Source organism: Poromitra crassiceps (genome assembly GCF_964638095.1).
Source record: "Poromitra crassiceps genome assembly, chromosome: 8".
In the NCBI taxonomy this organism is placed as follows: Eukaryota; Metazoa; Chordata; class Actinopteri; order Beryciformes; family Melamphaidae; genus Poromitra; species Poromitra crassiceps.
This window is the reverse complement of record NC_139629.1, coordinates 40545938-40573437: the sequence shown is the minus strand read 5'-3', so window position 1 is coordinate 40573437 and position 27500 is coordinate 40545938. Positions and strand designations below refer to the sequence as shown.

Below are 27500 nucleotides of genomic sequence, written 5' to 3'. Positions count from 1 at the left end.
AACAATAATCGCCTCATGGTGGAAATGCGAGATCCGGATCACACCACCGAATCCAATCAATTGTTCCTTGGCTCGAGGCCGACCTGTCTGCCAAATCTCCAGAAATCCATACTTGTGTTTTTGGATCATCTTGCAGACAAACTCCTTCGTGGAGGTAAAGGGGAGACAGAGAAAGACATAAATAAGACATAAATCTCCTTTTTATCTAAAGATATATTGTGGTGAAAAACTCTCCTCACTGTTTCCATAATGGAACCATTAAGTGTATGCAGGTGTAGTGAGGATGACATGAACACTGCCAGTGTGAAACATATGCGGGTGTAGTGAGGATGACATGAACACTGCCAGTGTGAAACATATGCAGGTGTAGTGAGGATGACATGAACACTGCCAGTGTGAAACATATGCGGGTGTAGTGAGGATGACATGAACACTGCCAGTGTGAAACATATGCAGGTGTAGTGAGGATGACATGAACACTGCCAGTGTGAAACGTATGCAGGTGTAGTGAGGATGACATGAACACTGCCAGTGTGAAACGTATGCAGGTGTAGTGAGGATGACATGAAGACTGCCAGTGTGAAACGTATGCAGGTGTGAGGATGACATGAACACTGCCAGTGTGAAACGTATGCAGGTGTAGTGAGGATGACATGAACACTGCCAGTGTGAAACGTATGCAGGTGTAGTGAGGATGACATGAACACTGCCAGTGTGAAACGTATGCAGGTGTAGTGAGGATGACATGAACACTGCCAGTGTGAAACATATGCGGGTGTAGTGAGGATGACACGAACACTGCCAGTGTGAAACATATGCGGGTGTAGTGAGGATGACATAAACACTGCCAGTGTGAACCCAACCATTCTGCAAAGGTTTGTGGTGTTACGTGAATCCGTTTGGAACTTATGTGGCTTTTTGTGATTGGCTACGCCCATTACCACACCCCCTTTTGGCCAGTGGGCGTGGATATGTAATCAGTTCTTAATTGGCCCATGAGTCATGACGTACTTGTCTACAAAGTTTTGTGGTGTAACATCAATCCATGTGGAATCAATGGGTAGGCCTAAATGTTTCTAGCAGCACAAATGTGTCACAACACTGTAGGCTATTGCTTTGATGTACACCCCACTCTATTATATTAATTAAAACCAATGCAACACAACTTCACACAACAGATTATTTTTTCAAATGTGAGCAAAGGAGCTTTATTGATTAATTGATTTAATTGTTTGGGTTTACAGTATATAGTATTTTTCAAGACACTCAAAGCACTTTACATATCAGCGTGTGTGTGTTGGGGGGCTCAACTCATCCACCATCGATGTGTAGCACCCACCTGGGTGATGCACGGCAGCCAGTTTGCACCAGAATGCTCACCACACATCAGCCTATCACGGTGCAGAGTTGAGGATTGAAAGAGCCAATTAAGTAACGAGGGATGATTAGGCGGCCATGATTGAAGGAAGGCCTGTGTTGGAATTGAGCCAGGGCACCGGGGTTACACCCCTACTCTTGCGAAGAGTGCCGATGGGATCTTTAATGACCAGAGAGAGTCAGGACCTCGGTTTAACGTCTCATCCGAAGGACGGTGCTCACTCACAGGAAGCCATGGTGCAGTTGAAGTAGTGCGTGGCCCTTAAAAGGACCTTTATGTTGGTGAAGCTCTAGTGGTTTACTTGGAGCTGGTGTACTTGGTGATGGCCTTGGTGCCCTCGGACACGGCGTGCTTGGCCAGCTCACCGGGCAGCAGGAGACGCACGGCGGTCTGGATCTCCCTGGAGGTGATGGTGGAGCGCTTGTTGTAGTGAATCAGATGAGACGCCTCCCCGGCGAGGCGCTCAAAGAGGTCATTGACGAACGAGTTCATGATGCCCATGGCCTTGGAGGAGATGCCGGTGATGGGGTGGACCTGCTTCAGCACCTTGTACACGTAGATGGCATAGCTCTCCTTCCTGGTCCTTCTGCGCTTCTTGCCAATTCTTGCCACCCTTCGCCTTGCGGTCTTCTTGGTCCTCCTGACTTTCTTGGAGCCCTTCCTGCGCACTGACTTCATTCGTTTAACCATGATGAGATCTCAATACATTACAAGGTAACAACCACTCTACTTATAGGCGATCAAATCACCAATGACATCACAATTCCTGAGTGACATCACTGTTGACATCACTGCTGACAACTGATGTCACTTATGCATAGACATTGTGACATCATCAGTGGTGTCATCAGTGAGTGATGTCACTAGTGATGTCACTCGAGCATTTTGAAGGTCAGTGAGCCTTCCTTGCTTCTGACATAATCACTGATGACATGACAATTGCTCGAGTGACATCATTGATGACATCAGCTCAGAGGACATAATAAGCCAGGGTTTCCCTTCCTCTAGAAAGACTTCACAATGAGTGGCAGGGGAAAAACCTTCAGAAAGAATCGCACCAATGCAAAGAGCCGTTCGTCTCGTGCTGGTCTCCAGTTCCCGGTCGGCCGTGTCCACAGGCTGCTGCGCAAAGGAAACTATGCCCAGCGTGTCGGTGCTGGAGCCCCCGTCTACCTGGCGGCGGTGCTCGAGTACCTGACCGCTGAGATCCTGGAGTTGGCTGGAAACGCTGCCCGCGACAACAAGAAGACCCGCATCATCCCCCGTCACCTGCAGCTGGCCATCCGCAATGACGAGGAGCTCAACAGGCTGCTGGGCGGAGTCACCATCGCTCAGGGCGGCGTGCTGCCCAACATCCAGGGGGCGCTGCTCCCCAAGACCGAGAAGGCCGCCAAGAAGTAACGTGCAGCAGCTTGTCCACACATCAATCCAACAAGTAACCTGCAGCAGCTTGTTCACACATCAAACCAAAGGCTCTTTCAAAGAGACACCCATTGACTTCAAAAATAGTTCTTATCAATGCAGTTGTATGATGTAACCATCACCATTCAAAGGCTTATGGGTTCTGACGTCTGACCTCATTTCAATAAAGATTAAGTTCACTTGTAACGTGTGACACGAATTTCCCTTCGGGCGTTACAGCAGCAACTTGATGGCACTCAGTAGAGTGCATACCTCCGCCAACCATTCTACGTTACGTGAATCTGTTTGGAACTTAGGTGCATTTTGTTATTGGCTACGCCCATTACCACACCTCCTTTTGGCTAGTGGGCGTGGAAAGTTAATCAAAAGACCAAAAGTGTCCAGCTCGCCAATGATATCATACATGGCCAGTGGCCAGGTCGCCCAGAGAAAATGGCCAGTGGTGATGTCATGTGGCAATATGTGGAAATTAGGGTGTTACAGCACCAACTAGAGGGCACACTCGGTAGAGCGCATACCTCCCCCAACCATTCTACAAAGGTTTGTGCTGTTATGTGAATCCGTTTGGAACTTATGTGGCTTTTTGTGATTGGCTACGCCCATTACCACACCCCCTTTTGGCCAGTGGCGTGGAAAGTTAGTCAGTTCTTCCTTGGCTCATGACCACCCTTTCTAGAGGGGCCACTGATGAGTGGGTCGTCCACCAATCAGAAGGTCGGTGGTTTGATCCCCGGCTCCTCCAGTCAGCATGTCAAACGGCAAATCTGCTCACGATGGTTGTGCCACGTCAATCCATGTGGAATCAAAGGGTACAACAGCTGTAGGCTATTGCTTTGATGTCTGTTATATTAAAACCAGAGTCGTATAGATAGAAGAGTCCCGACATCTCCATTCACTCCAATGGACCAGTTTTTTACTCTCAAGAGTTCCAGGAAGTAAGGTCCTGGATTAAGCAGCACTGTCGATTTGCAGCAGAATAGACAGTTTGTGTTGTACTCTGAAAGGGTTTTTCTCCCCTTGAATCAAATTGTACATTATCAGCTTTATTTTAGCATGCAAAAGTAGCGCGAGACCCATTCCTGGCTGTTAATTGGCTAATGAGTCTCGCATTTTGGTCCTCCGCTGATGCCACTCTCTCTCTAGAGCAGTGGTTCCCAACCTTTTTTCTCTTATGTACCCCTTGATCTGTTTGCCATGCCTATAGTACCCCCTCACTCATGTGTGTCGATGATTCTCCTAAATTTGTTCTAAATTATTACATATTACACTTTTATAGGCATCTCTAACACATCTGATTATTGAATGGAAATCATTTGAATGACTCCCCTTTAATACTTTTTTTTACCAAGATAAGCCAATGAAATTAAGTGGAATATTGTTTTTATCATTTTGGAAATAAATTGTAATCCCCAATCTTTCCAAGTACCCCCTGCAAGCTGCTCAAGTACCCCTAGGGGTACACATACCCCTGGTTGGGAACCACTGCTCTAGAGGACACTAATTAAAACCAATGCAACACAACTTCAGACAACAGATTCTTTTTTCAAATGTGAGTAAAGGAGCTTTATTCATTAATTGGGTGGGTTTACAGTATATAGTGTTTTTCAAGACACTCAAAGCACTTTACATATCAGCGTGTGTGTGTGTTGGGGGGCTCAACTCATCCACCATCGATGTGTAGCACCCACCTGGGTGATGCAGCCTATCACGGTGCAGAGTTGAGGATTGAAAGAGCCAATTAAGTAACGAGGGATGATTAGGAGGCCATGATTGAAGGAGGGCCTGGGTAGGAATTGAGCCAGGGCACCGGGGTTACACCCCTACTCTTGCGAAGAGTGCCGATGGGATCTTTAATGACCAGAGAGAGTCAGGACCTCGGTTTAACGTCTCATCCGAAGGACGGTGCTCACTCACAGGACAGAGTCCCTGTCTCTGCCCTGGGGCATCGGGGAGATTATTCATGAGACCACAGAGGGGAAGAGCACCTCCAACACCACTTCCAGCACCATGGTCTCAGTTCCAAGGACTAACCAAGACAGACCCTGCTTAACTTCCCCAGCAAGCCAGTGATGCAGAAGCCATGGTGCCGTTGAAGTAGTGCGTGGCCCTTAAAAGGACCTTTATGTTGGTGAAGCTCTAGTGGTTTACTTGGAGCTGGTGTACTTGGTGATGGCCTTGGTGCCCTCGGACACGGCGTGCTTGGCCAGCTCACCGGGCAGCAGGAGACGCACGGCGGTCTGGATCTCCCTGGAGGTGATGGTGGAGCGCTTGTTGTAGTGAATCAGATGAGACGCCTCCCCGGCGAGGCGCTCAAAGAGGTCATTGACGAACGAGTTCATGACGCCCATGGCCTTGGAGGAGATGCCGGTGATGGGGTGGACCTGCTTCAGCACCTTGTACACGTAGATGGCATAGCTCTCCTTCCTGGTCCTTCTGCGCTTCTTGCCAATTCTTGCCACCCTTCGCCTTGCGGTCTTCTTGGTCCTCCTGACTTTCTTGGAGCCCTTCCTGCGCACTGACTTCATTCGTTTAACCATGATGAGATCTCAATACATTACAAGGTAACAACCACTCTACTTATAGGCGATCAAATCACCAATGACATCACAATTCTTGAGTGACATCACTGTTGACATCACTGCTGACAACTGATGTCACTTATGCATAGACATTGTGACATCATCAGTGGTGTCATCAGTGAGTGATGTCACTAGTGATGTCACTCGAGCATTTTGAAGGTCAGTGAGCCTTCCTTGCTTCTGACATAATCACTGATGACATGACAATTGCTCGAGTGACATCATTGATGACATCAGCTCAGAGGACATAATAAGCCAGGGTTTCCCTTCCTCTAGAAAGACTTCACAATGAGTGGCAGGGGAAAAACCTTCAGAAAGAATCGCACCAATGCAAAGAGCCGTTCGTCTCGTGCTGGTCTCCAGTTCCCGGTCGGCCGTGTCCACAGGCTGCTGCGCAAAGGAAACTATGCCCAGCGTGTCGGTGCTGGAGCCCCCGTCTACCTGGCGGCGGTGCTCGAGTACCTGACCGCTGAGATCCTGGAGTTGGCTGGAAACGCTGCCCGCGACAACAAGAAGACCCGCATCATCCCCCGTCACCTGCAGCTGGCCATCCGCAACGACGAGGAGCTCAACAGGCTGCTGGGCGGAGTCACCATCGCTCAGGGCGGCGTGCTGCCCAACATCCAGGGGGCGCTGCTCCCCAAGACCGAGAAGGCCGCCAAGAAGTAACGTGCAGCAGCTTGTCCACACATCAATCCAACAAGTAACCTGCAGCAGCTTGTTCACACATCAAACCAAAGGCTCTTTCAAAGAGACACCCATTGACTTCAAAAATAGTTCTTATCAATGCAGTTGTATGATGTAACCATCACCATTCAAAGGCTTATGGGTTCTGACGTCTGACCTCATTTCAATAAAGATTAAGTTCACTTGTAACGTGTGTTACACGAATTTCCCTTCGGGCGTTACAGCAGCAACTTGATGGCACTCAGTAGAGTGCATACCTCCGCCAACCATTCTACGTTACGTGAATCTGTTTGGAACTTAGGTGCATTTTGTTATTGGCTACGCCCATTACCACACCTCCTTTTGGCTAGTGGGCGTGGAAAGTTAATCAAAAGACCAAAAGTGTCCAGCTCGCCAATGATATCATACATGGCCAGTGGCCAGGTCGCCCAGAGAAAATGGCCAGTGGTGATGTCATGTGGCAATATGTGGAAATTAGGGTGTTACAGCACCAACTAGAGGGCACACTCGGTAGAGCGCATACCTCCCCCAACCATTCTACAAAGGTTTGTGCTGTTATGTGAATCCGTTTGGAACTTATGTGGCTTTTTGTGATTGGCTACGCCCATTACCACACCCCCTTTTGGCCAGTGGCGTGGAAAGTTAGTCAGTTCTTCCTTGGCTCATGACCACCCTTTCTAGAGGGGGCACTGATGAGTGGGTCGTCCACCAATCAGAAGGTCGGTGGTTTGATCCCCGGCTCCTCCAGTCAGCATGTCAAACGGCAAATCTGCTCACGATGGTTGTGCCACGTCAATCCATGTGGAATCAAAGGGTACAACAGCTGTAGGCTATTGCTTTGATGTCTGTTATATTAAAACCAGAGTCGTATAGATAGAAGAGTCCCGACATCTCCATTCACTCCAATGGACCAGTTTTTTACTCTCAAGAGTTCCAGGAAGTAAGGTCCTGGATTAAGCAGCACTGTCGATTTGCAGCAGAATAGACAGTTTGTGTTGTACTCTGAAAGGGTTTTTCTCCCCTTGAATCAAATTGTACATTATCAGCTTTATTTTAGCATGCAATAGTAGCGCGAGACCCATTCCTGGCTGTTAATTGGCTAATGAGTCTCGCATTTTGGTCCTCCGCTGATGCCACTCTCTCTCTAGAGCAGTGGTTCCCAACCTTTTTTCTCTTATGTACCCCTTGATCTGTTTGCCATGCCTATAGTACCCCCTCACTCATGTGTGTCGATGATTCTCCTAAATTTGTTCTAAATTATTACATATTACACTTTTATAGGCATCTCTAACACATCTGATTATTGAATGGAAATCATTTGAATGACTCCCCTTTAATACTTTTTTTTACCAAGATAAGCCAATGAAATTAAGTGGAATATTGTTTTTATCATTTTGGAAATAAATTGTAATCCCCAATCTTTCCAAGTACCCCCTGCAAGCTGCTCAAGTACCCCTAGGGGTACACATAACCCTGGTTGGGAACCACTGCTCTAGAGGACACTAATTAAAACCAATGCAACACAACTTCAGACAACAGATTATTTTTTCAAATGTGAGTAAAGGAGCTTTATTCATTAATTGGTTGGGTTTACAGTATATAGTGTTTTTCAAGACACTCAAAGCACTTTACATATCAGCGTGTGTGTGTTGGGGGGCTCAACTCATCCACCATCGATGTGTAGCACCCACCTGGGTGATGCACGGCAGCCAGTTTGCACCAGAACGCTCACCACACATCAGCCTATCACGGTGCAGAGTTGAGGATTGAAAGTGCCAATTAAGTAACGAGGGATGATTAGGAGGCCATGATTGAAGGAGGGCCTGGGTAGGAATTGAGCCAGGGCACCGGGGTTACACCCCTACTCTTGCGAAGAGTGCCGATGGGATCTTTAATGACCAGAGAGAGTCAGGACCTCGGTTTAACGTCTCATCCGAAGGACGGTGCTCACTCACAGGACAGAGTCCCTGTCTCTGCCCTGGGGCATCGGGGAGATTATTCATGAGACCACAGAGGGGAAGAGCACCTCCAACACCACTTCCAGCACCATGGTCTCAGTTCCAAGGACTAACCAAGTCAGACCCTGCTTAACTTCCCCAGCAAGCCAGTGATGCAGAAGCCATGGTGCCGTTGAAGTAGTGCGTGGCCCTTAAAAGGACCTTTATGTTGGTGAAGCTCTAGCGGTTTACTTGGAGCTGGTGTACTTGGTGATGGCCTTGGTGCCCTCGGACACGGCGTGCTTGGCCAGCTCACCGGGCAGCAGGAGACGCACGGCGGTCTGGATCTCCCTGGAGGTGATGGTGGAGCGCTTGTTGTAGTGAATCAGATGAGACGCCTCCCCGGCGAGGCGCTCAAAGAGGTCATTGACGAACGAGTTCATGACGCCCATGGCCTTGGAGGAGATGCCGGTGATGGGGTGGACCTGCTTCAGCACCTTGTACACGTAGATGGCATAGCTCTCCTTCCTGGTCCTTCTGCGCTTCTTGCCAATTCTTGCCACCCTTCGCCTTGCGGTCTTCTTGGTCCTCCTGACTTTCTTGGAGCCCTTCCTGCGCACTGACTTCATTCGTTTAACCATGATGAGATCTCAATACATTACAAGGTAACAACCACTCTACTTATAGGCGATCAAATCACCAATGACATCACAATTCTTGAGTGACATCACTGTTGACATCACTGCTGACAACTGATGTCACTTATGCATAGACATTGTGACATCATCAGTGGTGTCATCAGTGAGTGATGTCACTAGTGATGTCACTCGAGCATTTTGAAGGTCAGTGAGCCTTCCTTGCTTCTGACATAATCACTGATGACATGACAATTGCTTGAGTGACATCATTGATGACATCAGCTCAGAGGACATAATAAGCCAGGGTTTCCCTTCCTCTAGAAAGACTTCACAATGAGTGGCAGGGGAAAAACCTTCAGAAAGAATCGCACCAATGCAAAGAGCCGTTCGTCTCGTGCTGGTCTCCAGTTCCCGGTCGGCCGTGTCCACAGGCTGCTGCGCAAAGGAAACTATGCCCAGCGTGTCGGTGCTGGAGCCCCCGTCTACCTGGCGGCGGTGCTCGAGTACCTGACCGCTGAGATCCTGGAGTTGGCTGGAAACGCTGCCCGCGACAACAAGAAGACCCGCATCATCCCCCGTCACCTGCAGCTGGCCATCCGCAACGACGAGGAGCTCAACAGGCTGCTGGGCGGAGTCACCATCGCTCAGGGCGGCGTGCTGCCCAACATCCAGGGGGCGCTGCTCCCCAAGACCGAGAAGGCCGCCAAGAAGTAACGTGCAGCAGCTTGTCCACACATCAAACCAAAGGCTCTTTCAAAGAGACACCCATTGACTTCAAAAATAGTTCTTATCAATGCAGTTGTATGATGTAACCATCACCATTCAAAGGCTTATGGGTTCTGACGTCTGACCTCATTTCAATAAAGATTAAGTTCACTTGTAACGTGTGTTACACGAATTTCCCTTCGGGCATTACAGCAGCAACTTGATGGCACTCAGTAGAGTGCATACCTCCGCCAACCATTCTACGTTACGTGAATCTGTTTGGAACTTAGGTGCATTTTGTTATTGGCTATGCCCAATACCACACCTCCTTTTGGCTAGTGGGCGTGGAAAGTTAATCAAAAGACCAAAAGTGTCTAGCTCGCCAATGATATCATACATGGCCAGTGGCCAGGTCGCCCAGAGAAAATGGCCAGTGGTGATGTCATGTGGCAATACCGTATGTGGAAATTAATTAGGGTGTTACAGCACCAACTAGAGGGCACCCTCGGTAGAGCGCATACCTCCCCCAACCATTCTACAAAGGTTTGTGCTGTTACGTGAATCCGTTTGGAACTCATGTGGCTTTTTGTGATTGGCTACGCCCATTACCACACCCCCTTTTGGCCAGTGGCGTGGAAAGTTAGTCAGTTCTTCCTTGGCTCATGACCACCCTTTCTAGAGGGGCCACTGATGAGTGGGTCGTCCACCAATCAGAAGGTCGGTGGTTTGATCCCCGGCTCCTCCAGTCAGCATGTCAAAGTGTTCTTGAGCAAGATACTGAAACGCAAATCTGCTCACGATGGTTGTGCCACGTCAATCCATGTGGAATCAATGGGTATATAGGCCTAAATGTTTCTAGCAGCACAAATGTGTCACAACAGCTGTAGGCTATTGCTTTGATGTCTGTTATATTAAAACCAGAGTCGTATAGATAGAAGAGTCCTGACATCTCCATTCACTCCAATGGACCAGTTTTTTACTCTCGAGTTCCAGGAAGTAAGGTCCTGGATTAAGCAGCACTGTCGATTTGCAGCAAAATAGACAGTTTGTGTTGTACTCTGAAAGGGTTTTTCTCCCCTTGAATCAAATTGTACATTATCAGCTTTATTTTAGCATGCAAAAGTAGCGCGAGACCCATTCCTGGCTGTTCATTGGCTAATGAGTCTCACATTTTGGTCCTCCGCTGACGCCACTCTCTCTCTAGAGGACACTAATTAAAACCAATGCAACACAACTTCAGACAACAGATTCTTTTTTCAAATGTGAGTAAAGGAGCTTTATTGATTAATTGGGTGGGTTTACAGTATATAGTGTTTTTCAAGACACTCAAAGCACTTTACATATCAGCGTGTGTGTGTTGGGGGGCTCAACTCATCCACCATCGATCTGTAGCACCCACCTGGGTGATGCAGCCTATCACGGTGCAGAGTTGAGGATTGAAAGAGCCAATTAAGTAACAAGGGATGATTAGGCGGCCATGATTGAAGGAAGGCCTGTGTTGGCGGTCTGGACCTCCCTGGAGGTGATGCTGGAGCGCTTGTTATAGTGAATCAGATGACACGCCTTGCCAGCGAGGCGCTCAAAGAGGTCATTGACGAACGAGTTCATGATGCCCATGGCCTTGGAGGAGATGCCGGTGATGGGGTGGACCTGCTTCAGCACCTTGTACACGTAGATGGCATAGCTCTCCTTCCTGGTCCTTCTGCGCTTCTTGCCACTTCTTGCCACCCTTCGCCTTGCGGTCTTCTTGGTCCTGACTTATTGGACGACTCTTGCTCATAGCCCAGCCAATAAAGCCAGAAGACGGGTCAAGCCAAGCCACCGAGTCACCAGCCACCAGCAGTCAGTAGAAACACATATGATATGAATCTACTGTTGTAATATGCTTTGGCAGCAGTCAGTAGGTTATTTGATCCATGCCAGCTTCATCTGAATGATGACAAGTAGCATAGCTGCTGTGGACTAATGGATGTGGAGCTGGTGCAGCCTGTGTCAGGGTGCCTCTGACTTCTGACGTTTGTTTTATCCTTCTTGGCGTAGCAGAGGGGTGGGGTCTGCCTCATAGGACAGACGATACAGTATGTGCTAGAAAGTTATGGGGTATTTTTAACGTCATTCTGGTGTAACGTTGGAGCCAGGTCAGCTGCTGTGTTGCTGGGGTGTGTGTCATGTTTCCCTCTGTGAAACGTATAATGACAAAGAAGACCGATGGTCTGCATCTTCACACACTCACAGGTTTTGATCAGACCTTCTGACAGTAAGGAAATGGTCTGAGCCTTTAGTTACAATCAGATGCACTCATCTCCCTCTAGTCATGTTTACCAAACACACACACTGATTACACCTTCTTCCATAAGCCAAACACTACAGGCTCTGTGCAGTACAAGACTGGAGCCATCCAATCCTGACCTAGAAAGTACAGAGAGAGAGAGAGAGAGGAGAGAGAGAGCGAGAGAGGAGAGAGAGCGGAGAGAGAGAGAGAGAGAGAGAGAGAGAGAGAGAGACTGTCAGATTTTCCCAGGTGGGAATTTATCTCTAATGAAACGTGTGTGTGTGTGTGTGTGTGTGTGTGTGTGTGTGTGTGTGTGTGTGTGTGTGTGTGTGTGTGTGTGTGTGTGTGTGTGTGTGTGTGTGTGTGTGTGTGTGTGTGTGTGTAAAGGCGTACATGCATATTATGTGTCGCTGTGTCCTTGACTAGTGTTTGTCTGCAGGTGTTTGAGTGTGTAGAAAGTGTGTGTGTGTGTGTGTGTGTGTGTGTGTGTGTGTGTGTGTGTGTGTGTGTGTGTGTGTGTGTGTGTGTGTGTGTGTGTGTGTGTGTGTGATTAAATAGAGCTGTTTCAGTTGCAGGATTCTTGCCCGCCTCACTGTCTTTGTTGTGTATCCTACTGAGATGCGTCCTCATGTCAGCCGAGTGTGTGTGATGTTAATACAAAGTGATGTGGGAGGTGTGTGTGTGTGTGTGTGTTTTCTCTATTCCACAGAGGCGATATGCCTCTTTGAACAAAAAAGGGTGAAACGTGTATGATGTGTGCAGGGATCTGGAGAGAGATGTGTGCGCGTGTGCGTGTGTGTGTGCGCGTGTGCGTGTGTGCGTGTGTGTGTGTGTGTGCGTGTGTGTGTGTGCGTGTGTGTCTCACTCTCTGTGGGAGCTCCATGGCATGCTGTTGCCATTTCCCCTCTCACCACAGATAGACTGTGGAGATATTTGGTTTGGAATGACTGCAATTACAATTAACTTCCACTTCCAATTGACCAATTCAGTAATGCTGCTGCTGCAGTTCAGAGACGAGAGTACCACACAGGATTCAATGTTCAATGCTCTCATAACTCAAAATAAGAAATGCAGTATCTCATGACTTTTTTTATTTTTTTTATTTTAAGGAAAATCAAACATATTTCATGACATTTTGTAGAAAGATTATTGCTAAGATAAGATGAAACATTATGGGGAAATCTGATCTTTGCAGTAATAGAATGCATCATGAAAAACAGAAGATAATTAAGGATATAGCTAAAGAGGATCATCCAAACCAACTCACTCCCAACTTGTCAAATACAGACATTTGGGCCCAATTCCAATCCCCCCCTTGGCCGTACCACTTAGCCCTAAACACTCCGTTTTGCACATTCACGTGGAGGTACGGTAGGGTGTCCCAATTCTTTTTTTGCATCAGACCGAGGGCGAATGTGGATGGAGGGCTCCCTACTGGCCCTCCAAACAGATTGTCAGGACCCACACTCCAAACCAAAGGCTGAGAAGGAAATCACTATTAATCCAGAAATGAGCCAAAAGTTACAAACAAACGTGAATATCTGAGTTTAATGTTGATACAAAGGACTCTGGATGTGTCTATTTGTTTGTGGCAACATTTCAGGAAAAAAAAATCACAATTCGCACCGCTGCTCCCTGCACTGAGCCGAGGCAGGTTTTAGCACAGTGCCCTGGAAGAGGAGACAGCCATCTTTGCAAATATCGAGTTTTGAAACACGCGTTTCAACATTCCGACCCAGTTATCCTTTGTAATTTCTTATTTGTTTATTAAAAGGATCCCCATTAGCTGACGCCTAGATGACAGCTAGTCTTCCTGGGGTCCAATACAACAATATACATGATATGACAGACAAACAATGAAATAGAATACAAAAAACATGTCACATAAGAATAAAAGAAGAAGAAAAATGAGAGAAGAAAAAAAAGAAAACAAGAGTTAAAAGCAAATCTAGAATCAGATAAAACAATGTAGTATGTTCCGCTAGCCCTCTAGCTGGCCAGTGGGCCACAATTTTAACTTACGATCAGAAATGTTTTGTAATTTGCAAAACATAGCAAGCGGACGAGAAAATATATGATATAAATCAAGATGGTTTGTGGGAAAGTAGGTAAAATGTAAGTTTCCTTTTAAAACGTATGTTTTTCCTTGTCTGTCCCCAGACATACATCAATGCCCATGTGCAGTTTCAGATCTGCCAACGGCGCCAAGTGATCACTGATGACATCATCACTAATGACATCATCACCGATTACATCAAATTTGCTTGACTGACTCACTGATGACATCACTTATGGCATCACTCATTGAACTTGAGTGACATCACTGGGATGATATCATCATTGAGCGCTCGAGTGACATTGCTGGTGGTCACATCACCAGTTCAGTTATATCATCACCGATGACCGATTAGAGACACTGGGGTTGTCATAGAGATTTTGACATCATCAGTGATGTGATAAATCCTTCCCTGTAGAGGCTATAAGTAGGACAGGCAGAAATTCAAGAGCTAATGGCGGAGCAGCAGCATGGATCATCACAGGGAGAGATAGAGGGAGTGAACTGTCTTGCATATTACGAGGCCATTGTCGCTCAACAGGACAGGATTCAGCAGGACATCGCCACCAGTAACCCATTGGTGTCGGACAGACAGGACCTGTCAGTGCTGCAGAGAGAGTACGCTCAGGATGACACGATCTATCAGCTCATGATCAAAGACCTACACAAAAAATACTCCTACATTTGTAAAACGCGACCAGACGGGAACTGTTTCTACAGAGCCTTCGGCTTCTCGCATCTCGCCTCCCTGCTCGACAACAGCAAAGAACTTCAGAGGTTCAAGGCGGTGACGGCTCAAAGCAAGCTGGACCTGGTGAAGGAAGGCTTCACCGAGTTCACATTCGAAGACTTCCACAATACCTTCATGGACCTGATCGAGCTGTGTGAGAAGCAGCCCAGCCTCCAGGAGCTGCTGAGCGCCTTCAATGACCAGAGCGTGTCTGACTATGTGGTCGTTTACCTGAGGCTGCTCACCTCAGGACACCTGCAGCGGGAACACGAGTTCTTCGAGAACTTCATCGAGGGAAGCCGCTCCGTCAAGCAGTTCTGTCAGCAGGAAGTGGAGCCCATGTTTAAAAACAGTGACCACATCCACATCATCGCCTTGACCCAGGCGCTCAACGTGTCCATCCTGGTGGAGTACATGGACAGAGGAGAGGGGGGCGTGGTCAATCATTACGTCTTCCCCGAGGGCAGCAAGCCGCACATCTTCCTGCTCTACAGACACGGCCATTATGACATATTGTACAAATAACAGCCTCCTCCTCCCCCGGTGTAGGCGACAGCAGCGAGAAAAAAACAAAAACGTCAGCAGCAACGTTGACGATGCATACGTCTGTGTACGAAGATGACACTTATTGTGTTTGAGGGGAAAAAAGTTGCCCCCACTCAAGTTTTTAGTTGCGGCAAGCAGCTGTATAAGTTGGTGGGTTGGTCAGTTGGTCCACAACATTTTTTGCTTGGGTTAGGGTTAGTCATTGGAGGGTCAATGAAGTGGATGACGTCACACTGACTGACATTGCATATCTGGTTGCAGCTATTGCATATTTGCGCTTGTTTCCATCACAAAATGGTTCATTACAAAAAAATCTTGTGGAAAGTACAAGTTACTCCAGGCATTTAGAGTTGTACAGTTTTTACTGTACAACTCTACTGTGGTTAATAGGGGCTGAGTAAAATATAAGATGTCTGTCTGTCCACGTGAAAGAAATAAAGTGCCCAGGTCGCCGATGATGTCATACGTGGCCACTAGGGGCTGAGATGCCAGGTCGCCAATGATGTCATAGGGCTTGCATGAACTCATCGACCTATCGACACGTCGGTGTAACTATCGACACGTCGGTGCTACCGGAGGACGTGGAAAAGTCCTCATCAGAATCAGAAAGACTTTAATGATCCCCGGGGGGAAATTGGGACAAGTTACAGCTGCTCGCACTCAGGCATGAATATCCACATAACACACATAGCATAACACAGTATCACACAGTATCTCCCTAAACGTAGCTACATAGTCAATACAATAAAGTAAAATGCAGTAAAATGCAATAGAGTAAACCAAAATAAAGTAGAGTAAAGTAGAATAAAGTAGAATAAAGTATAACAAAGTAGAATGTACAGTACGTGTCAAATTGCAGTTATTGCACACTGGAATTATATTCAGTCAACTTGCACATTACATGTGGCTTAGCTAAGGCACAGTTAACCTATCGGCTGACTCAGTCTCAGGGAGACGTCTTAGTCTTAGTGAGGCGTTAAAGAGTCCAATGGCAGGCAGGAATGATTTCCTGTGCCTCTCTGTGTTGCATCTGGGTGGGATCAGCCTCTCACTGAACGTGCTCCTGTGTTTGACCAGCACGCCGTGGAGTGGGCGAGAGTCATTGTTCATGATGGAGCGTAGCCTGGACAACGTGTGGTTTTAGATGCAGTCAAAGCACTTCCCCAGGCAGGTAGCACAGTCTGCCAGAGCCGTATTTTTCACACATTTCTCTATATTTACTTGTTCTAGATTTATTTGGTAATCAAAGTTGTAAGCTATGTTATTTGGCTTACTGTATTCATTGTTTTTCTCCCAATTGGAGTACTTTTTTGTTGCGAGTGGGTCCATTGTTTAGACTAAGTACGTTACAGGGATCAGCTGGGGTGTGTTCAATAGCTATGAAAACGGTGTGCAGTTTTACTATGGTTCCAAGGTTGAACTTTCATGTTTCCTTGCATGTTTCAAATGCACCGCAAGCAAACTGAACAGCAAACTGTCTTCCACTAACGTTACTGAAGTTACAGTTGTCAAGTTGTCCAATTTAACCTCAGCAGGGACAGATTTATGATGTCACAATTGCTCTCACAATTGCTGTGACATCAACAGTGTGTGTGACATCCGTGATTTGTGACAACATTGTTGATGTCACTGATGATGTTCCAAAGTCTGCATAAGTCACATCAGTTGACATTAGGGATGTCACAATATATCGTCCCACAATATATAATATCGCGATATCAAAACGTGACAATACGTATCGTTGAGATGAAATCTCATATCGTGAGAAAAAGAAGCTGAACTTTTCGCTCTCCTTTTCATTGCTTTGTTTGAACAGACGAGGTATGGAGGACGAGACATTTCATTACATTTCAAAGGACTCTTCTGGTCCTCCATAACGAGGGACGTTACAGACACGGAGGATGAAAATGGTGAAATTACTCAAATTAGCGTGGAGGATGCCCCCTCAACTTACAAATCGATCGCAAAAAAATATTGTTAAAATATCGTATCGTTATCGTGAACCCAATATCGTGTATCGTATCGTATCGTGAACTTGAGTGTATCGTGACACCCCTAGTTGACATAATTTCACTGGACACTATTCACATGACTCTCAACACAACAGTCATTGCTTGACCAACATAACTGATGACATCACAAGCGCTTGAGTGACATCACTGATGACCTCACGGATAACATCACTGATGACATCACTCTGATCACATCATCACCAATGACATCACTGATTACATCACTCACTGATGACATCACCACTGATGACATCACTCACAACAGGATATATAAATGTCATCAGTGATGTCATAAATCAATTGTGATGTCATCAGTGATGTCATAAATCATTCCTGGCTGAGGCTATATAAGTGGTGAAGCACAGCCAGAAAGCCATTAACAGAAGAAGAAGAAGGTGGAAGACGGCCACTGCTCGCGTACGATAATTTCCCTCCAAAAACGATCATTTTGACCCTCAACTCAACATTTCCCACCTGGCAACACTGTGCGGGGCTCAGCATGTCAGACACTGACGAGAGCGGTTTCTCTGGCAACCAGAGCGAGCACACCAGTGACAGAGAGGCAGGGGAAGCAGAGGAAAATGAGGAGACACCCAGCCCCGAGGCCAGTGACGAGGTAGTGGAGGAGGAGGGCGAGGACCTGCTGGAGGATGAGGAGGAGTACGATGAAGAGGAGGAGGACGATGACGACCGTCCGAAGAAGAAGCCCCGGCATGGAGGCTTCATCCTGACCGAGGCTGATGTGGATGATGAGTACGAGGATGAAGACCCCTTTGAGGAAGGAGCTGAGGATATTCTGAAGAAAGAGGATGCTGAAGTGTCTAACATCGACCATGTTGTTCTGGATGAGGATAACTCTGGGTCCAGGAGGCTGCAGAACCTCTGGAGAGACACCAGAGCGGAGGCGCTGGGTGAATACTACATGATGAAATATGGCAAGTCAGCAGGAGTGGAGCATTTCTCTGGAGGGTCTGAGGAGCTGTCTGATGACATCACCCAGCAGCAACTGCTTCCTGGCGTCAAGGATCCTAATCTGTGGACAGTCAAGTGTAAGATTGGGGAGGAGAGAGCGACAGCCATTGCGTTGATGAGGAAGTTCATTGCCTACCAGTTCACAGGCACACCTCTCCAGATCAAGTCGGTGGTGGCCCCGGAGCACGTCAAAGGCTACATCTACGTGGAGTCATACAAGCAGACCCACGTCAAGTCGGCCATTGAGGGCGTGGGAAACCTGAGGATGGGCTTTTGGAACCAGCAGATGGTTCCCATCAAGGAGATGACAGACGTCCTGAAGGTGGTGAAGGAGTTCACCAACCTGAAGCCCAAGTCCTGGGTGCGGCTGAAGAGAGGCCTGTACAAGGACGATATCGCACAGGTGGATTACGTGGAGCCGAGCCAAAATACCATCTCTCTGAAGATGATCCCTCGAATAGACCTGGACCGCATCAAGGCCAAGGTGAGCCTGAAAGACTGGTTTGCAAAGAGGAAGAAGTTCAAGAGACCTGCTCAGAGACTGTTTGATGCAGAGAATATCAGGTCTCTGGGAGGCAAAATCAGCTCTCCGGGAGGCGAGGTCAGCCATGATGGAGAATTCATGATCTTTGACAGAAGCTGCTACAGCCGCAAAGGATTCCTGTTTAAGAGCTTCGCCATGTCTGCTGTGATCACAGATGGAGTGAAGCCCACTCTGTCAGAGCTGGAGACGTTTGAAGACCAGCCAGAAGGAATAGACCTGGAGGTGGTCACCAAGTCAGGTAAGGAGTGTGAACACAACCTGCAGGCTGGTGACAATGTGGAAGTGTGTGAGGGAGAGTTGATCAACCTGCAGGGCAAAATCCTCAGCGTGGATGGCAACAAGATCACCATTATGCCCAAACACGAAGACTTAAAGGACCCCCTGGAGTTCCCAGCTCATGAGTTGAGGAAGTATTTCCGGATGGGCGACCACGTGAAGGTGATCGCCGGGCGGTACGAGGGAGACACCGGCCTCATCGTCCGAGTGGAGGAGAATTCCATCATTCTCTTTCCTGACCTCACCATGCACGAGCTGAAGGTGTTGCCCCGGGACCTGCAGCTCTGCTTGGAGATGGCGTCCGGTGTGGACGCTGGAGGACAGCATGAGTGGGGGGAGCTGGTCAAGCTGGACCCCCAGACTGTAGGAGTCATAGTCCGACTGGAGAGGGAGACATTCCAGGTGCTGAACATGCACGGCAAGCTACTGACAGTCCGGCAGCAGGCGGTGAACCACAGGAAGGACAACCGCTTAGCTGTGGCACTTGATGCTGAGCAGAACAACATCCACGTTAAAGACATCATCAAGGTCATCGACGGGCCGCACTCTGGTCGAGAGGGGGAGATCCGTCACCTGTTCCGTGGCTTTGCCTTCATGCACTGTAAGAAGCTGGTGGAGAACGGAGGGATGTTCGTCTGCAAGGCGAGACAACTGGTGCTGGCCAGCGAATCCCAGCCCAGAGACATGACCAACTTCACAATGGGAGGCTTCGCCCCCATGAGCCCTCGCATCAGCAGCCCCCTGCCTCACCAGGGAGGAGGCCAGCAGCAGAGAGGAAGCAGCGGAGGAGGGATGGGGTGGGGCCGAGGGAGGAGAGACAACGATCTGATTGGCCAGACCGTCCGCATCTCCCAAGGTCCCTACAAAGGATACATCGGTGTGGTGAAGGACGCTACAGAGATTACAGCCAGAGTGGAGCTGCACTCCACCTGCCAGACGATCTCTGTAGACAGACGGTACCTAACTACCATGGGAGCTAAGAGACACAGCGGTATGACCTCCAACCATGGGCATACTCCCATGTACGGCACCGGCTCCAGAACACCCATGTACGGCTTGCAGACACCGCTGTATGATGCAGGAAGCCGTACGCCTCACTATGGATCTCAGACCCCGCTGCATGATGGGAGCAGAACGCCAGCCCAGAGTGGAGCCTGGGACCCCAGCAGCTCTAACACCCCCTCCAGGGACCATGATGACTTCCATGACGACTTCGGCTACGACAACGAGCCCTCCCCCTCCCCCCAACTTTACGGCGGCACGCCCAACCCCCAGACCCTGGGCTACCCCGAGGTCCCCTCTCCACAGGTCACCCCTCAGTACAACATACAGACTCCAGGCACGCCTACTATGTATAACACGGAGCAGTACCCCTCCTATGCCACGCCGTTCCCTCAGCAGTCGTTCCAGGCCCCTCCCAGTCCTCAGAGCTACCACCAGGTGGCGCCCTCACCCGTCGTGTACCAGAGCACACACTCTCCAGCCAGCTACCACGCCACACATTCTCCCATGGCCTATCAGGCGAGTCCCAGTCCTAGCCCGACGGTGGGGTACAGTCCCGCGACTCCCGGAGTGCCCTCCCCCGGCGTCTACGACCCCCACACACTCGGCTCCAACATCTACAACGTCCACACACCCGGCGCCAACATGGAGCAGGGCAGCAGCGACTGGATGACCACTGACATCCTGGTCCACGTCAAAGACTCCTCCATGGACCTGATGGGACAGACCGGGGTCATCAGGAGCGTGATGGGGGGCATGTGCTCAGTGTTCATGCAGGAGTCAGACAAGGTTGTCAACATCAGCGGTGATCACCTGCAGCCCGTCACTCCCACCAAGCACAGCAGGGTGAAGGTGCTTCTCGGAGAGGAGCGCGAGGCCACGGCCCTCCTGCTCAACATTGACGGAGAGGACGGAATCGTCCGCATGGAGCAGGACGACCAGCTGAAGATCCTCAACCTCAGGTTCCTGGGCCGCCTCGAGCACTGAGAAAGAGTTTCTTCTAGAGAGAGAGAGAGAGACACACACACACACACACACACACACACACACACACAAATAGAGGCTTGGTCACACACACACACACACACATTGTTAAAGCTTCTTGCCTTGCCTCTGAACTGGGCGGTCGCAAATTCCTCTCTCCTGCTATCTCACCCTCCTACAGCCTGCACCCCGGCCTAAAAAGCTTCTCCTTTTACACTGTCTCTTCAAAAACCTGAGGAATTATGGATCTAATAAGCTGGTCTCTCAACGCAATTGACAAGATTATCTCCACGAGGAATGCAGGTTCCGGGAAGCCTGCGTGCCCCGACGGGACTTTCCCCGCGGGGTACGTTATGGACGGCTGGCTGGAATGGCGGGTACTCTGCCTTGCTGTTTTGACCGTCGAGGACGTCGAAGATGTCTATCTATTTGGATTTATGATAGCAGGACATTTGCTAATGGGATTGAGCATCGCCGTTGTCTATCGGAAAATTACCATGATGATGGGAAAAAATTTGATTCCCAAGCTACCTATTCTCATGGGCATGGTTAACGAGTTGGCCCGTGTTGTGAACACTCAGACTATTTCGATCACAGATCACATTCTAAAGGTGGATGGTATGTTTGCAGACGTGAACAGAAAATTGGACGAGATCTTGGAGAAGTTATAACATGGAAAGAATTGGAATGTACTTTTCACTCCGATAACCAAAATATCCACCATTGTTTTTTGGATCCCCCCACTGCCTGTTGGCCTTGGCCCAAGGCCAACGGCGAAAGATAAAATGTCCCCAGAAGAGCCTGTGTGAAATGCGGAGCTACAAACCCCCACCGTTCACCCTCGCCCTAGACACCTGTTGGATAAGACTCTGGTCGAGGCCGTCACCATAGCGACCCGCTATGTTTTCGCTCACCATCCGGGAAGAGACGGCTCCCACTATCAGACTATCAGGCTTACAGCACACACAAAGGACAATTCTGGACATTCCCGACCACACATCTACACACTCTCAAACACACACGCACACACACACACACACACCCCATCCTCCCCTCCCATGCCGCCTTGTTCCTGCCTATTAGCTCTTGCACCCTTTCCCACCACGCCCCCCCCCCCCCCCCCCTCCTTCCATCGGATACATCTTATTGGAGCCATAGATATATGGATTCTGCTATGAATGATAGCATAGCCTCCAGTGTTGCTGTGGACGAGCTACTCCCTCCACTTCCCACTGCAAACCCCCGTCCCCCCGCAAACCCACTCCCTCCCCCCCCTCGTTTTTCTTGTTTCTCTGTGTATGTTAATTCCTTACATTTAACAACAAATGTTTATGTATTGTATAATATTCAAGTGTGCCATTATTCCTATTCAACCTAGTAATAATGTTAAGTCTTAATTTGAGTATAGAAGGTGATACCCATTCGTGTGTTGTTTTTTGTCCCTCATGTTGTTTGTTAGAGGACCGCAATGGAAACAAGCCTATGGCTTTATTGTGTTTTTATCCTCGGTGATTGTCTGTATTCCCTGTCTCATTGTTGACATTCACCAAATAAAGTCAATCAATCAATCAATCAAGGTCAACATTATTTCAATGACAAAAAGTTAAAACAATTAGAGAATCTAGAATTCTGCAGACATTTTCACACGCACGCACACTCTTTCTCTCTCTTTCCTAAGAAATCCCACAAATGTATTTAAGCTGGACTGTGGCAAACAGCTTAGTATTTTTTCCTTGCTTAAGTAACCAGTCTGACATGTTTATTGCAACTCTCATTCCCCAAACGTATGACATTTTTTAAATCTGAAGTAAAAAAACAAAACAAAATGACTTTTGTCCAACCAACCACAGTTGTTATCTGACCAGTTGTTTGAGGTCATAAGATGGAGAGAGCGCGGTGGAGTCTACATCATCTTCTCTCTCTCCAAACGTACCTTTGTCTTCTGCAAATAAAGCACAGAAAAGCTTTCAAAGCAATATTAAAAACCTACAGAGATATTTAATTATTCATTTATTCTTTCAGATCCTCCTCTATCTAGGCCAGTGTTCACAGGCTCTGGGCTGGGCATGCTGCTGAGATGATGTGGTGGTGTTCTCTGGGACACGTAGTACCTGGCACAGAATCACCCTATGCTCTGTCATTAATCTGAATGGAAGCCGTTCCTGAAGGTGTTGGTCACCACTGCTGGCTGCTATTCAGGTCAACAGGCAGCTGTCCGCTGCCTTCCACAGAACAGACGAGACAGACAACATCTCATGTAGGACGCTCGTTTTCTCTGGGAAGCATGATTTCAAAAGGTGATTATGGTCTGGACAAAGCTATTTGTTGCCTCCTATGTAGCCTGAAACCTTGTCTCTCCTTCACCGTAATTGGTTGACTGATAAAAATAAATAAAAATAAAAATAAAACGCGGTTCACTCACGTCACCCGGTATTTTTCTGAAGAGTTTAACTTTTTTCCGCTCTGCCAAAAATGCCACCGGCTTTTTCCAGAGCCACCCACTGCCTTTTGTGCACCGTGCAGCCGTGGACGCAGCCTTAGGGCCTGTGTCCACCTAGCGTCTTTTTTCAACGTTAAACGCTGGAAGTACGCTGGGAAGCGCTGATCTCGGCGCACAATATAACAAGGAAGCAGTCTGAAACTAACGTTAGTTCAGTAGCAAACAACACACATTTACAGTGATTTAGCTCAACACTCACCAGAAATATTAAGTGTCTAGCCAATCTGCTCCCACAATTGAGCCTTTCTGTCTCTGTTGCGATAGTTTCTCCATATGATTAGTTGCCAGAAAAGGAGCACCCGACACCAGCGTCTTTCTGAAAAGTTAAAATATTCTCAGCTGGGAGCGCTGGGAGTCGGGCACACAAAAACGCCAGAGCACTGTGAAAATAGACGCTGGACGCAGCGCACTTTCTCTAGACGTCTGTGTGCGCCCGCATACGCCCTCCCCCCATTGGAAAGAACTGAAAATAGACGCCGGAGCCGAGGAAAAGACGCTAGGTGGACACAGGCCCTTAAACAGCATACAGTAACTTATAATAATACAGTCTCCTAGTGGCCTCATTCAAAACAAGACGTGTCCGGTTAAAGATTTTTGGCCTGCAGGAATGTTTTTCTTGCAGCCCAACTGTAGTTCCTCCTTTTACCCAGACATGAAAAGCAGCTGATCGATGGGGTCTCTGTGTGTGTGTGGTTTTCTCTCTTGTCGTGGACAGACATGAAAAGCAGCTGATCGATGGGGTCTGTGTGTGTGGTTTTCTCTCTTGTCGTGGACAGACATGAAAAGCCGCTGATCGATGGGGTCTCTGTGTGTGTGTGGTTTTCTCTCTTGTCATGGACAGACATGAAAAGCAGCTGATCGATGGGGTCTCTGTGTGTGTGGTTTTCTCTCTTGTCGTGGACAGACATGAAAAGCTGCTGATCGATGGGGTCTCTGTGTGTGTGGTTTTCTCTCTTGTCATGGACAGACATGAAAAGCAGCTGATCGATGGGGTCTCTGTGTGTGTGGTTTTCTCTCTTGTCGTGGACAGACATGAAAAGCCGCTGATCGATGGCGTCTCTGTGTGGTTTTCTCTCTTGTCGTGGACAGACATGAAAAGCTGCTGATCGATGGGGTCTCTGTGTGGTTTTCTCTCTTGTCGTGGACAGACATGAAAAGCAGCTGATTGATGGGGTCTGTGTGTGTGTGGTTTTCTCTCTTGTCGTGGACAGACATGAAAAGCAGCTGATCGATGGCGTCTCTGTGTGGTTTTCTCTCTTGTCGTGGACAGACATGAAAAGCAGCTGATCGATGGGGTCTCTGTGTGGTTTTCTCTCTTGTCGTGGACAGACATGAAAAGCCGCTGATCGATGGCGTCTCTGTGTGGTTTTCTCTCTTGTCGTGGACAGACATGAAAAGCCGCTGATCGATGGGGTCTGTGTGTGGTTTTCTCTCTTGTCGTGGACAGACATGAAAAGCAGCTGATCGATGGGGTCTGTGTGTGTGTGGTTTTCTCTCTTGTCGTGGACAGACATGAAAAGCAGCTGATCGATGGGGTCTATGTGTGTGTGGTTTTCTCTCTTGTCGTGGACAGACATGAAAAGCCGCTGATCGATGGGGTCTCTGTGTGTGTGGTTTTCTCTCTTGTCGTGGACAGACATGAAAAGCCGCTGATCGATGGGGTCTCTGTGTGTGTGTGGTTTTCTCTCTTGTCGTGGACAGACATGAAAAGCAGCTGATCGATGGGGTCTCTGTGTGTGTGTGGTTTTCTCTCTTGTCGTGGACAGACATGAAAAGCCGCTGATCGATGGGGTCTCTGTGTGTGGTTTTCTCTCTTGTCGTGGACAGACATGAAAAGCTGCTGATCGATGGGGTCTCTGTGTGTGTGTGGTTTTCTCTCTTGTCGTGGACAGACATGAAAAGCTGCTGATCGATGGGGTCTCTGTGTGTGTGTGGTTTTCTCTCTTGTCGTGGACAGACATGAAAAGCTGCTGATCGATGGGGTCTCTGTGTGTGTGTGGTTTTCTCTCTTGTCGTGGACAGACATGAAAAGCTGCTGATCGATGGAGTCTCTGTGTGTGGTTTTCTCTCGTCGTGGACAGACATGAAAAGCCGCTGATCGATGGAGTCTCTGTGTGTGTGTGGTTTTCTCTCTTGTCGTGGACAGACATGAAAAGCCGCTGATCGATGGGGTCTCTGTGTGTGTGGTTTTCTCTCTTGTCGTGGACAGACATGAAAAGCAGCTGATCGATGGGGTCTCTGTGTGTGGTTTTCTCTCTTGTCGTGGACAGAGACGGTGAGCGGAGTATAATTACATCCCTGCTTTGGCAACAACAGCCCATGACAACAGTGGACATGCTGTAAATTGAACCTGGTGGGGTTTCTGCTGTTAATATCAGAGGCTATCTTTAGCCTCCAAGCCTGTAATTAAGAGGAGAAGAAGAAACACCCACAGGCTTCACATTACATCCTTTTCCCTCAAGTCTCCGTCTCCTCCACTGTGGTCGAACTTCAATGATCCAGAGCTTCACTTCTTCACCTTCCCCTCCCTCGGCTTTAATATCTCCACTCATTCATCTAGCATAAGAAAAAGGCTTTTATTTCTACTGTCGTGACTCCCTGAAATGCTTAAACTGTAAGAGAGAAGCGGCGCATGGTGTTTTAATGAGATGGGTGGACGGGATAAATTTCCTATTTTACATGATGTTGGCTGGGGAAAAAAAGAGTCAAAGAAGGCCTTATCTGGGTTGTTTTCTCAGCTTTGTCCAGAAGTCGTCTTATTACCTCTGTGTTTCTCACAGCATTCCTTTCACGTTCGCTCCACGAGGGAGTAGGGTTGTCAAAAGTATCGATAGTATTGATAAAAGTCAATACTAAAAATTTGAAACAGATACAATACTCATTTGCAACAGGTATCGATAGTATCGATAAGTATCAATACTAAAAATTTGAAACGGATACAATACTCATTTGCAACAGGTATCGATCGATAGTATCGATAAGTATCAATACTAAAGATTTGAAACGGATCATTTGCAACTGTATCAATATCAGCAGTGCGTTCTCTTAATGAAAAATCAAACGTACCACTGATTTCTCCCTCCATTGGTGGGTATCTTTTGCTTCAACAAGTTCAAAATAATCTGATAGGCTGATGACTAGAGCAGGGGTAATCTGCTGTGTTGTGATAGGCTGATGACTAGAGCAGGGGTAATCTGCTTTGTCAGGTCAAAGTTTTTAATGAGTTTTATTGGGCCTAGATTATGGAGAAGCGTGCATCTGTCTGTCCGTCCATCTGTCTGTGTTTATTTTTTATGCCTCTTGATGTGTTGTCATCCCGCCGCGTGGTATCGAAAATGGTATCGAGTATCGATATTTTCCTGGGTATTGGTATCGAAGTAGAAATTCTAGTTCGTGACATTCCTATGAGGGAGTTTGATCCACAGACGCACACTTGACTCTTGACGTAGATCAACAGTTAAGACCAACTCCGACTATTAGTTACCTCATTAGCTGTAGATCATCAGGGTATATATACCTCATTAGCTGTAGATCATCAGGGTATATATACCTCATTAGCTGTAGATCATCAGGGTATATATACGTACCTCATTAGCTGTAGATCAGGGCAGACTCTGTGTGAGGAGTCACTTTCATTCCCAAATGACATGTCCACCATTACAGAAAGGTGACATCTATTTATATACAATGACAATAAAGGCTTGAGGCACGAGTCTCTGGTCAAGTCTCAAGTCTAAATGTAGATCGCTATAAGTCAAGTCCATGGCATTAATGTCAAGTCTCAAGTCTAAATATAGAACAGCAGAACAAGCAGGAGGCCAGTATCAATTTAATATCTTCAAGAAATATCGAAGACTTTTCAATGCAATATGGTTTTAATAGGATAAAAACTGGCAAGCGCATCATGAGTTTGATCTCTTTCTGTCAGTTTCAACTGTAAATTTCGACAGAATTTAAATTCAGTCGTCTGGTGGATAAATCTCATCACTTTCAATCTGTCATTTACACAAACGCAAGATCTCAAGTCGAGACTTTAGAAACCTTTCGTCAAAGTACAAGTCAAGTCCCCAAGTCAGCAGAACCCAGGTCAGTCTCCAGTCTGCTCTCCATGCATCAGGTCAAGTCTCAAGCAATTTAAATGGGGCACGGTGGCTCAGTGGTAGAGCTGTCGCCTCACAGTCAGAAGGTCCTGAGTTCGATTCTCGCCTGGGACACTGTGGGCGCTGTGGTTGTGTTCCCCCCCATATCTTCAGTGCCTAC

General features: G+C 47.8%; 1 protein-coding gene and 8 pseudogenes across 9 annotated transcripts in view; 6 read left to right on the top strand and 3 right to left on the bottom strand.

The window, feature by feature from the left end:
- LOC310781379 (semaphorin-3B-like) overlaps nt 1-27500 on the top strand; it is a gene marked incomplete at both ends in the record, with an annotated part of 101091 nt that overhangs the window by 1358 nt on the left and 72233 nt on the right. The window lies entirely within an intron of this gene.
- LOC310781589 (histone H2B pseudogene) lies at nt 1676-2068 on the bottom strand (annotated as a pseudogene). Its single transcript has one exon. The product of its transcript is annotated as a histone H2B pseudogene (transcript).
- Nucleotides 2399-2779, top strand: LOC310781588 (histone H2A pseudogene; annotated as a pseudogene). The gene has a single exon. The product of its transcript is annotated as a histone H2A pseudogene (transcript).
- LOC310781587 (histone H2B pseudogene) lies at nt 4945-5337 on the bottom strand (annotated as a pseudogene). The gene has a single exon. The product of its transcript is annotated as a histone H2B pseudogene (transcript).
- Nucleotides 5668-6048, top strand: LOC310781586 (histone H2A pseudogene; annotated as a pseudogene). Its single transcript has one exon. The product of its transcript is annotated as a histone H2A pseudogene (transcript).
- LOC310781585 (histone H2B pseudogene) lies at nt 8252-8644 on the bottom strand (annotated as a pseudogene). Its single transcript has one exon. The product of its transcript is annotated as a histone H2B pseudogene (transcript).
- Nucleotides 8975-9355, top strand: LOC310781584 (histone H2A pseudogene; annotated as a pseudogene). Its single transcript has one exon. The product of its transcript is annotated as a histone H2A pseudogene (transcript).
- Nucleotides 14129-14929, top strand: LOC310781396 (ubiquitin thioesterase OTUB1 pseudogene; annotated as a pseudogene). The gene has a single exon. The product of its transcript is annotated as a ubiquitin thioesterase OTUB1 pseudogene (transcript).
- On the top strand, nt 17462-20743 carry LOC310781376 (transcription elongation factor SPT5 pseudogene; annotated as a pseudogene). The gene has a single exon. The product of its transcript is annotated as a transcription elongation factor SPT5 pseudogene (transcript).